The 10,083-nt window shown below is 56.7% G+C and overlaps 1 pseudogene; it reads left to right on the forward strand.

Moving 5' to 3' along the window:
- Positions 1-1,621: 1,621 nt before the first annotated feature.
- On the forward strand, positions 1,622-8,827 carry LOC136501002 (transcription factor TGA2.2-like; annotated as a pseudogene).
- Positions 8,828-10,083: the final 1,256 nt, after the last annotated feature.

A 10,083-nucleotide genomic window follows, 5' to 3' on the forward strand; every position in this document is an offset into this window, starting at 1 on the left:
CCCTCCCACTCTTCTTCATCTTTGATTCAACATCTTTGTGAGATTAGGAGAGAATCCAAGTGCATTGCTTGAGTGTTTGCATCTAGAGGCACTTGGTATTCATGTTTCACTGCAGGATTCACTTGTTTCTCTTGGTGGTTGCCGCCACCTAGACGGCTTGGAGCAGCGAGGATCGTCGAGCGAAGGTCGGTGATTGTCTCCGGCTCCAATCACGGTGATTGTGAGGGGTCTTGTGCCTTCCCAGTGGAGCGCCGAAAGGTAACTCGGATTGCTCGTGTCATTGAGTTACCTCACTTGTGGTTAGGTTCTTGGGGTATCCAATTGTGTGGACGAGGTTCGTGCAACACCTCTTAGTCGCCGAACCAACAAGTGTTGGTCGACACAATGGGGACTAGCGTGCCGGCAAGCACGTGAACCTCGGGAGAAAAATTGGTTGTCTCTTGCCCTTTGATATTCTCCCGGTGATTGATTTAGTATTCATCTTGTGATTGGTTCACTCCTCTACACGGCGATATAATCACCCTACGCACTCATTTATATTCTTATAAACTAGTTGTAGCAAATTATTTAGTGTAATTAGAATTGAGAGCTTTGTTGTTTTAAGTTCGTCTAGTGGCCGCTTGGCGGGCGTCGCTGTCACCCTCCTCGATCGCTAAAAGTCTACTCGAGATAAGATAAGGCATTCTATGCGTATGCATTGCATGATGACTCCTGAGCTGTTGTTGTTGTTGCTGGGGATTATGGAATTGTAGTGTCGTCCACACCACAGTGGCTGTCCACTTCAGGGCGACCCCGGTGTCGGGACAAGGGATAGAATACCAGCCAATTCATGAACTTGCGTACTCAGCGCACGCTGCCTCGCATTATTGGCTAAGGTTCATACTATCTAGTACGTATATTTTATTGTGTTGTGCACAAGCATAATACATAACCTTGCAAATATTTTTTACTTGGTTAAATAATCAATCTCGAGGTGCAAGCGCACGCAATACGGTCGTGGTTGAACCGTGCCCTAGGAAGAGGTTATAGCCAGAAACGGATTACAAAAACAATCAATCTCGAGCACATGTGCAACGTTGTACTATTATGTTCGCTTGAACTTACCAGCCATGGTATAGTATTTTTCTCTCACCACAAATCAGCAAACAGTAATTTTCAGCCAAACTTTTTAGCGAAACGAGAGGCAATGACACAGTGACAAGGAGCCTCCGGCGAGGATGGGTTACCTTGCCGTCGGTGCCCGCCGGCGGGATCCCCGTCCGGCCGTCCCTCCGAGTACGTAGCGACAAGGCGACACCTTTCTGTTTCTGCCCCGCGCCGAGGTTGGCTTCTTGTCGTGTGCCGGAGCGCCGGACCAGGAAGGGGAGGCCCGCCGGATTGCCGTAGCGCCACCCAGACGGCCAGACCCAGCACGTACGCAACGACCAACCACACCCACGTCGTCCGATCGGCTCATTGCACTGCTTGCTTCATCAATCAGTCATCGTCAGCCACGGACACACGAGACGACAGAGGGGGGAGGGAGAAGCTGACAGACATACACGGTACACCCAGCCCCACCGAGTCCCTGCCAGCCGAGGCGAGACAGACGCTGCGGGCGCGCTGACATGCTCTTGCTTGTTGTTCCTGCAGTCGTCTGCAGCCGCTGGCGACGAGCGGTGCCATGCCCGGCCGCTACGTGACCTCGGGCCCCGTCGGCGGCGGGGCCATGGGGATCTACGAGCGGCAGCGCCACCTGGTGGCGGCCGGCGTGTGGGGGGAGCCGTTCCGGCCCGACGCCGACGCCGTGGCCCTGCCCCTGCCCCTGCCCCTGGCCGCGGTCGTCCCCACGGTCACCGTGGCGACGACGCCGGCGCCGCTCGACGTCGTCGAAGCAGAGGAGGTCAAGTTCGGCAAACGCCTGGTAATAATTATTCAAGCGCCCTCCCCTGACCCCTGTGTGCTGCATCGCAGCTCGATGCGATTCTCCGTCTCCTCATGGATTCAGATAATCATCACTGGTGGGCCGTGGTTTGTTGCAGTTGCAGGCACACCAGGACGACGTCGCGCCGCCGGTGGAAGAAGAAGCGCCGCCGCCGTCGTTGGATAGCTTCGGCCACGACGACGACGCCAGGCCAAGAGACAAGGTGAGACAGACCCGACTGATGAGTGATGACTCGGATGAATTATCCGCAGGCACGATCCTTGATCGCTGATCTTTGCCCTCGCTCTGCTTTGCCTAGATTCAGAGACGGCTCGCGCAGAACAAAGAGGCAGCCCGGAAGAGCCGGCTACGGAAGAAGGTCAGCAGCGTCTCAGCTAAGAGCGAACACTCATCGCGTGCCAAGTAAATCTTCTTGCTTTTGTTCCTTCGAATTGTTACGTTATTCTCTCCGTCGAATCATCAGTCGAATCAGCTCATCGCTCATGATTGATGCTTTTGTTCCATCCATTGATACGACACAGGCGTATATCCAGAATCTCGAGACGAGCCGCATGAAGCTAGCGCAGCTGGAGCAGGAGCTCACCATGGCCAGGCGCCAGCAGCACGGCGCGTACGGCGTGGGAGGAGGAGGAGTCACACAGCCGCCGGCGGCGGCGGCTCCCGTGGACCCGCGTGTGGCCGCGTTCGAGCTGGAGTACGCGCACTGGGTGGAGGAGCAGGGCAGGCAGGCGACGGAGCTGCGTGCGGCGCTGCAGTCGCACGTGCCGGACGTGCAGCTGCGCGTGCTCGTCGACGCGGGGCTGGCGCACTACGGCGCGCTGTTCCAGGCCAAGGCGCGCGCGGCGCAGTCCGACGCCTTCTTCGTGCTGTCCGGCGTGTGCCGGGCCCCCGCGGAGCGCTTCTTCCTCTGGATCGGCGGGTTCCGCCCCTCCGAGCTGCTCAAGGTGCTGGCGCCGCAGCTGGACCCGCTCTTGGAGCTCCAGGCCGCCGAGGTGCGCAAGCTGCAGAACACGGCGCGGCAGCTGGAGGACGCGCTGACGCAGGGCATGTAGTCTCTCACCGGCCGTCCCTCGACGCCGGATACGAGAAAGATGAACACTGTTTGGTGGAAACTTAACTGCAAACACACACGATCACAGAGGAACACAGAGAATTGGTGCCGCACAACTACTCAGCTTTTTCAGACTCTATTGATTGATATATATATATATACATGCAGCAAGCAGCTCATGACCACTCAGTACTCAACGCCATGCACGCCACTTCTTCCTACTTGGCCGCGCCATCCCACGACCGAACAAGTGGAGTGCGAAGCTTCAGCTAAGACTCGACGAAAACAACGGAGAACACACCTACGTGACTTGCCTCACCGCGAATAGAGCGCGATTCCAGCGTACATGACGCACCCACGACGGGTTCCTTTTATTGACCAAGGATAAAACAAACTAGCTAACTGAACCACTAAACCTGGACTGAATTGACTGAATGAAGCTAACAATCTCCCCTGAAAGAAGCAATTTCAGCCCAGGTTGATAACACCGATCTTCTCACGAAGTTCACAGAACCTTGATCGCCCAAGCGCCTTCGTCATCAGATCGGCGAGCTGCTCCTGAGAGCTCGCAAACTCCAGCGAGATGCTTCCCTTGTCGATGCATTCACGAATAAAATAAAACTTTGTATCAATATGCTTACTTCAATCATGCAGCACAGGGTTCTTGCTGAGCGCGATTGCCGACATGTTATCCATCTTCAGTTGAGGCGTCCGAAGATCATCACCAGTGACATCCTTCAGAAGCCTCCTCAGCCACACCGCCTGGCATGCTGCTCCAGCCCCCGTGATGTACTCCGCCTCACAGGACGAGAGCGCCACCACCCGCTGCTTCTGGGACTGCCAGGCCACCACCTTCTGTCCCAGGAAGAAGATGATGCCAGTCGTGCTCTTCCTGTCGTCAGTGTCTCCCCCAAGATCACTATCACTGTAGCCGATCAGGTTGTTGTCGCCGCTGAACAGCTTGGGGTAGACGATGCCGAACTCGATTGTTCCAGCTACATACCGGAGCAGGTGCTTCACCGCCACCATGTGCTCCTACCTTGGCTTCTCCATGAAACGACTCACGAACCCCACCGCGAACGAAATGTTCGGGCGAGTGTGAACCAAATACCTCAGACTCCCCACCAGGCTGCGATACTCAGTGGCGTCGACCATCGCTGTCGTTCCCTCCTTTGAAAGCTTCAGACGCGCCTCCATTGGAGTGTGGCAGGGATTACACCCGGCCATGTGCGCCTTCTGTAGCAGCTTGCGCGCGTACGCCGCCTGCCCGAGGGTGATTGCAGCTTTAGACTGCCTCACCTCAATGCCCAGATAATAGGATAGCAGCCCGAGGTCGCTCATCCTGAACAAGCGCAACATCTCTGCTTTGAACGCTTCAACTCCACCTTCTTTGGCTCCGGTAATGATCAGATCATCGACGTAAACGCCGACAACCACACGAGACAACCCCTTGCCTCGGGTGTACATCCCATGCTCACTGGTGCACCGCGTGAAGCCGAGTTCACGCGGGCAGGCATCCAGTTTCTGATTCCACGCCCTGGGAGCTTGACGAAGTCCATAGAGCGCCTTCTTGAGGCGCAGCACCTTCTTCTCGTGGCCGAGTGCAGTGAACCCCGACGGCTGCTGGACATAGACCTCTTCCGCAAGATCACCATTAAGGAACGCCGATTTGACGTCCATATGGTGAACCAGCCAGCCTTCTTGAGCAGCGACGGCGAGGAGCATCCGCACCGACTCCATTCTCGCCACCGGTGCGAACACCTCCTCAAAGTCGATGCCGGGCTTCTGGACGTAGCCCTTCGCCACCAAGCGCGCCTTGTATTTGACGATTGCCCCCAGCTCGTCACGCTTGATCTTGAACACCCATTTCAGCCCAATGGCTCGGTGTCCTGGCGGGAGGTCGACGAGAGTCCAGGTGCTATTCTCCTCGATGGACTCCAGCTCGTCGTGCATCGCCTTCCGCCACTCCTCTTCACCACGCGCCTCATCAAAGGTGGTAGGCTCGCCGTCGATGGCGAGCAGCAGCCCTGCGCCATGCTCCCCTTCACCTTCGCCAGGAGCTGGTGCGACTCCCAGGATGTCCTCCATCATCCGAAATCGCAGTGGCGCGTCGTCGTGACCATCGTCCACCACCGGCTCCCCTACAGGTGGAGATACGAACTGCACGCCTGATGGACTCGCTGGTGGAGATGTGCTCGGTGCAGCTTCCGGCACTGGTGTTACAGGCATCTTGTCATGACTCCCGACAGGTGTGGAGGGCCCTAGAGTGTTTGGGCATGTCGGCGTTGGCGGCTGTGGCGCATGCCCGTCGCTCGGGACGGACATCGTCACATACTCGACGGTGAACGGCCCCCCCTAAGCCGCGTCTGACGATTCTTTAGCAGCGTCATCCCACCGCCAAGCTTTTCCTTCATCAAACACCGCATCGCGTGAAATGTGGACGCGCTCGGTGCTCGGGTTGTAGAACCTGTACGCCTTTGTACCGGGCTCATACCCGATGAACACCATAGGACAGCTCCTGTCGTCCAGCTTGCGCTGGTGGCCACCGGCGACCTTCACGTGTGCTGTGCAGCCGAAGACACGAAAGTAATGGACAGCCGGCTTAGTACCATACCAGAGACTTTGTAGGGAGTTTTGTCGTCCACACTTCTCGTCGGCGAACGGTTAAGGATGAACACGGCAGTGCACACCGCCTCGCCCCAAAGCCATCCGGGCGCATTCATCCCTTTCAGCATGCTCCGCGCCATCCCCAGTACAGTTTGGTTGCGTCTCTCCACCACACCGTTTTGCTGAGGTGTGTACGGTGCGGTGAAGTGCCGCTGCACGCCATGATCAGCACAGTGTTCCTGGAACACCTGCACCGTGAACTCGCCGCCCCGGTCCGTACGTAGCGTCCCCAACTTCCTCTCGGCCTCCTTCTCCAGTTGCGCCTGCAGCTGGATGATAGCTGCTGCGGCCTGGTCCTTCGACGCCAACAGGACCAGCCACATGTACCGGCTCCTGTCGTCCACGACGAGCAGGAACAGGCGCTTGCCTCCGGGAGTCGCTGGAGTGATCGGACCGCACAAATCCGCGTGCACAAGTTCCAGCGAACGAGTTGCACGGAATTTACTCGCCTCAGGGAATGGTTGCCGGCGTTGCTTGCCGGCGAGACAGCTCTCACACAGCTGCTCCACGTGGTCGATCGAGGGAAGACCACGCACCATCTCCTTCCTGGACAGCAGCTTCATCCCATGAAAGCCAAGGTGCCCGTACCTCGCGTGCCACCTCCAGGCGACGTCGTCCGCGTGCGCTGCTAGGCACACCGGTGCGCTGACATTGACGTCGAGGATGTACAGACGATTCGCTGCACGCTGCACCTTTGCCAGAAGACGACGCCGCTGATCCCAAATGCGCAGGACCGCGTCCTCGATCAGGATCTTGTACTTGTCCTCGTCCAGCTGTCCTAGGCTTATGATGTTCGTCGTGAGCTTGGGGATGAAGTAGACGCCGATCAGCTTCTGGTGCTCGCCGTTCTTGCAGCTGAAGAGGATCGTTCCTCGCCCCTGGATGTCAACCATGGAGCCATCTCCGAACCTGACGGTGCCGTGCACCCCAGTGTTGAGCTCGGAGAAGGCAGACCGCTCCCCGGTCATATGGTTCGTCGCACCCGTGTCGAGGATCCAACGCGTTCTCTCATTGCCGCGCTTGTCACCGAGCTGGACGAAGAGTTTGTCCTCCTGGATGTGCACCTCCTCGGTTGATGCAGACAGCGCCGTCGTGACGCAGGGTGTCGCCAGCGCCACGAGAGCCGTCGTGGTCTCCGTGTTTGGTGCCTCGTCGGTGAAGACCCACCGCGTCGCGTCCCCATCGGCAACACGATCGTCCTCGGAGCCGAGGGAGATCGACGTGATCCCCATCATCAGTGCAGCTTCCGCCTCTGCCTCCGCTGCATGGGCTTGCTCGTCGTGCTTCTTCTTGCGGCACTCGCGGGCCTAATGCCCCGTCTTGCCGCAATAAGCGCACTCGTCGCTGGCGAGCTTCTTCTTCTTCTTGCCGCCACCACCGGCGACAGACTTGGAGCCACTGCCACCGCCCCCACTCTGGGACGAGCCGCCATTGCTGCCTCCACCTCGGGACAAGCCGCTGCCCCGAGTTCGCCTCGGGTTGGACGACTGAGGTCGCCCGCCTCCTGTCGCCCCCTCGCCGGAGAGCTGTAACCGGGACGCCACCCGCGCCACCAGTTCCTCCTCCATGAGGTTAAGACGAGCTATCGGCCCGCCGCCACCGCCGGTGAGATCATAGCGCTCTTCAGCCGCCTTTAGCCTCCCGACGAGTTCATCCACAGACAAATCATCGAGATCCAAGAGAGTTTCAATGGCCATCACAATTTGGGAATACCTCGGAGGTGTGGCCTAGAGAAACTTGCGCACGATCTCCGGCTCAGTGTACCCGGCGTCGAGGACTTCGAGTTGGCTGGCGAGATCGGTGATGCGAATGGCGAAGTCGTCCATCGTCTCTGCATCCTTGAACTTCAGCGCGTCGAACTCCCGCCGCAGCGTGTTCGCCTTCGCCTGGCGCACGCGATCCACTCCCAAGTGGACCTTCTTCAGCGTCTCCCACGCTACCTTGGCTGTGGCCTTCCTGGCGATGTTGCCGTGCAGCTCCTCGGGAACGCCTTGCGCGATGGCCTCCAAGGCGTTTCTGTCGTCGACGAAGTCGTTGGTGCCGACACTCACCGCCTCCCACAAGCTCCGCGCCTGGAGCTTGAGACTCATGAGTGCCACCCATGAGTAGTAGTTGGTTTTGGTGAGAAGGGGGTACTTGTGTTTCCCACCCTCCTCACGCACGACCCGGTGAATCACCAGGCCGCGATCGCTCGAACCGCTCCCGCTGAAACCTCCCCGTCGCGGCGAGAACGATCGATACCTCCGTCGATCCATGAGACCAGTCGCGATCGCGTGGTCGCGTGTCCACCGCCGGAACCAGGCTCTGATACCAAATGTAGTCTCCCACCGGCCGTCCCTCGACGCCGGATACGAGGAAGATGAACACTGCTTGGTGGAAACTCAACTGCAAACACACACGATCACAGAGGAACACAGAGAATTGGTGCCGCACAACTACTCAGCTTTTTCAGACTCTATTGATTGATATATATATACATGCAGCAAACAGCTCGTGGCCACTCAGTACTCAACGCCATGCACGCCACTTCTTCCTACTTGGCCGCGCCATCCCACGATCGAACAAGTGGAGTGCGAAGCTTCAGCTAAGACTCGACGAAAACAACGGAGAACACACCTACGTGATTTGCCTCACCGCGAACAGAGCGCGATTCCAGCGTACATGACGCACCCACGACGGATTCCTTTTATTGACCAAGGATAAAACAAACTAGCTAACTGAACCACTAAACCTGGACTGAATTGACTGAATGAAGCTAACAGGGCACGAACAAGCTGCAGCAGACGCTCGTCGAGACCCTCATGACCGTCGACGTCTCGCCGGACGGCGCTGCCGGCGGGGGTGGGTACGCGGCGCAGCAGATGGGCAGCGCCGTGGGCAAGCTCGCCGACCTCGTCGACTTCGTGGACAAGGTGACTGACTAGCCAGTTGCCACTGAGCAGCAGGCGAAACCAAAACCTTTGGCATTGGCACGCTCGATCGGTGTACGGCCTCTTGTTTCTGACCGACCGACCTCGACGTTGTTGGCACAGGCGGACCATCTCCGGCAGCAGACGCTGCGAAACATGCACAAGATCCTGACGCCGCGGCAGGCGGCGTTGGGGCTGCTCGCGCTCGAGGACTACGGCCAGCGGCTGCGCGCGCTCAGCTCGCTCTGGGCGGCGCGCCCGCGGGAGCCGGCGTAAGCGTAACGAAACACCCCGCGACGGCCAGCGGCTGCGCGCGCTCAGCTCGCTCTGGGCGGCGCGCCCGCGGGAGCCGGCGTAAGCGTAACGAAACACCCCGCGACGGCTACGGCGACGGCGAACACGAAGAGGAAGCGGCATTGCAGGCACGTGCGCGCGTGGTTGGCTTTGGCTACCGCCCGGAGCGGCCGGCGGAGCAAGACTGCTGCGGTCAGTGCCTCGGTTTTCCTTCCAGCTCTGCGCATCTGGTATTCTGGTACGGCAACCGGCGTGTTCTGTTGGCTCTCAGAATGAAACCTGAATCTTCTAATGGTTACAGTTACAGCAGTGAATTAGGCTTTGGATTTGATTGACAGATCAAAGAAATTACAGGTGTAAATACAGTATACAAAGTTGTTTGGGTAGGAGTAGGACAGGCTTGTATTGTTCAGTTGCTGTTTGTCTCGGTCAACCTGTAAACAGATCATGTGAAAGATGTACAATGAACAGTCTATGGAATGCTAGAGTTACACAGGTTTGTATGGCAACTATCCTAAGGTTCGTTTAGATGCAGATATTGGACGACTGATGCTAAGGCCCTGTTTAATTTCCAAAATTTTTTGCCTCCTACAGTAAAAGAGCATGTTTGGATATATGCATGGAGTACTAAATGTAGATTAAAAAAAACTAATTGCACAGTTCTCGGCAAAATCGCGAGACGAATCTTTTAAGCCTAATTAGTCCATGAAAAGCCTTAAGTACTACAGTAACCCACATGTGCTAATGACCGATTAATTAGTATCATTAGATTCGTCTCGCAGTTTCCTGATGAGTTCTGTAATTTGTTTTTTTATTAGTATCAAAAACCCCTCCCGACATCCTTCTGACACATTCGATGTGACACTCCAAAATTTTCACGCCCCAACTAAACACACCCTAAAATAGGCACGAATGTCAAATCAGATAGTTACTGGTATTGAAAATGGGCTACACTTCACCGGCGCTTTCTTCAACTTCCACGTGCATGGTCTCATTGAGGCAGCGGATGCGATGGTAGAACCTCTTAGTGAGGCGTTTCAGGACATCACTTTATTCTCACCGTTATAAATGACATTTATCAATTCAGCACAAAGCTTCTCTATTTCTGTCACCCTACTGTAGTAGAACCGATCAATTTATAAGAGCACAAGTACAATGGCAGCCCGTAAACGGTCGCACTATCATACTTGAGCCCATATAAACCCGATAGTACATCGAGTACCACGAAGGGTCTCGAT

Source organism: Miscanthus floridulus, chromosome 13 (assembly GCF_019320115.1).
Source record: "Miscanthus floridulus cultivar M001 chromosome 13, ASM1932011v1, whole genome shotgun sequence".
Taxonomy (NCBI): domain Eukaryota; kingdom Viridiplantae; phylum Streptophyta; class Magnoliopsida; order Poales; family Poaceae; genus Miscanthus; species Miscanthus floridulus.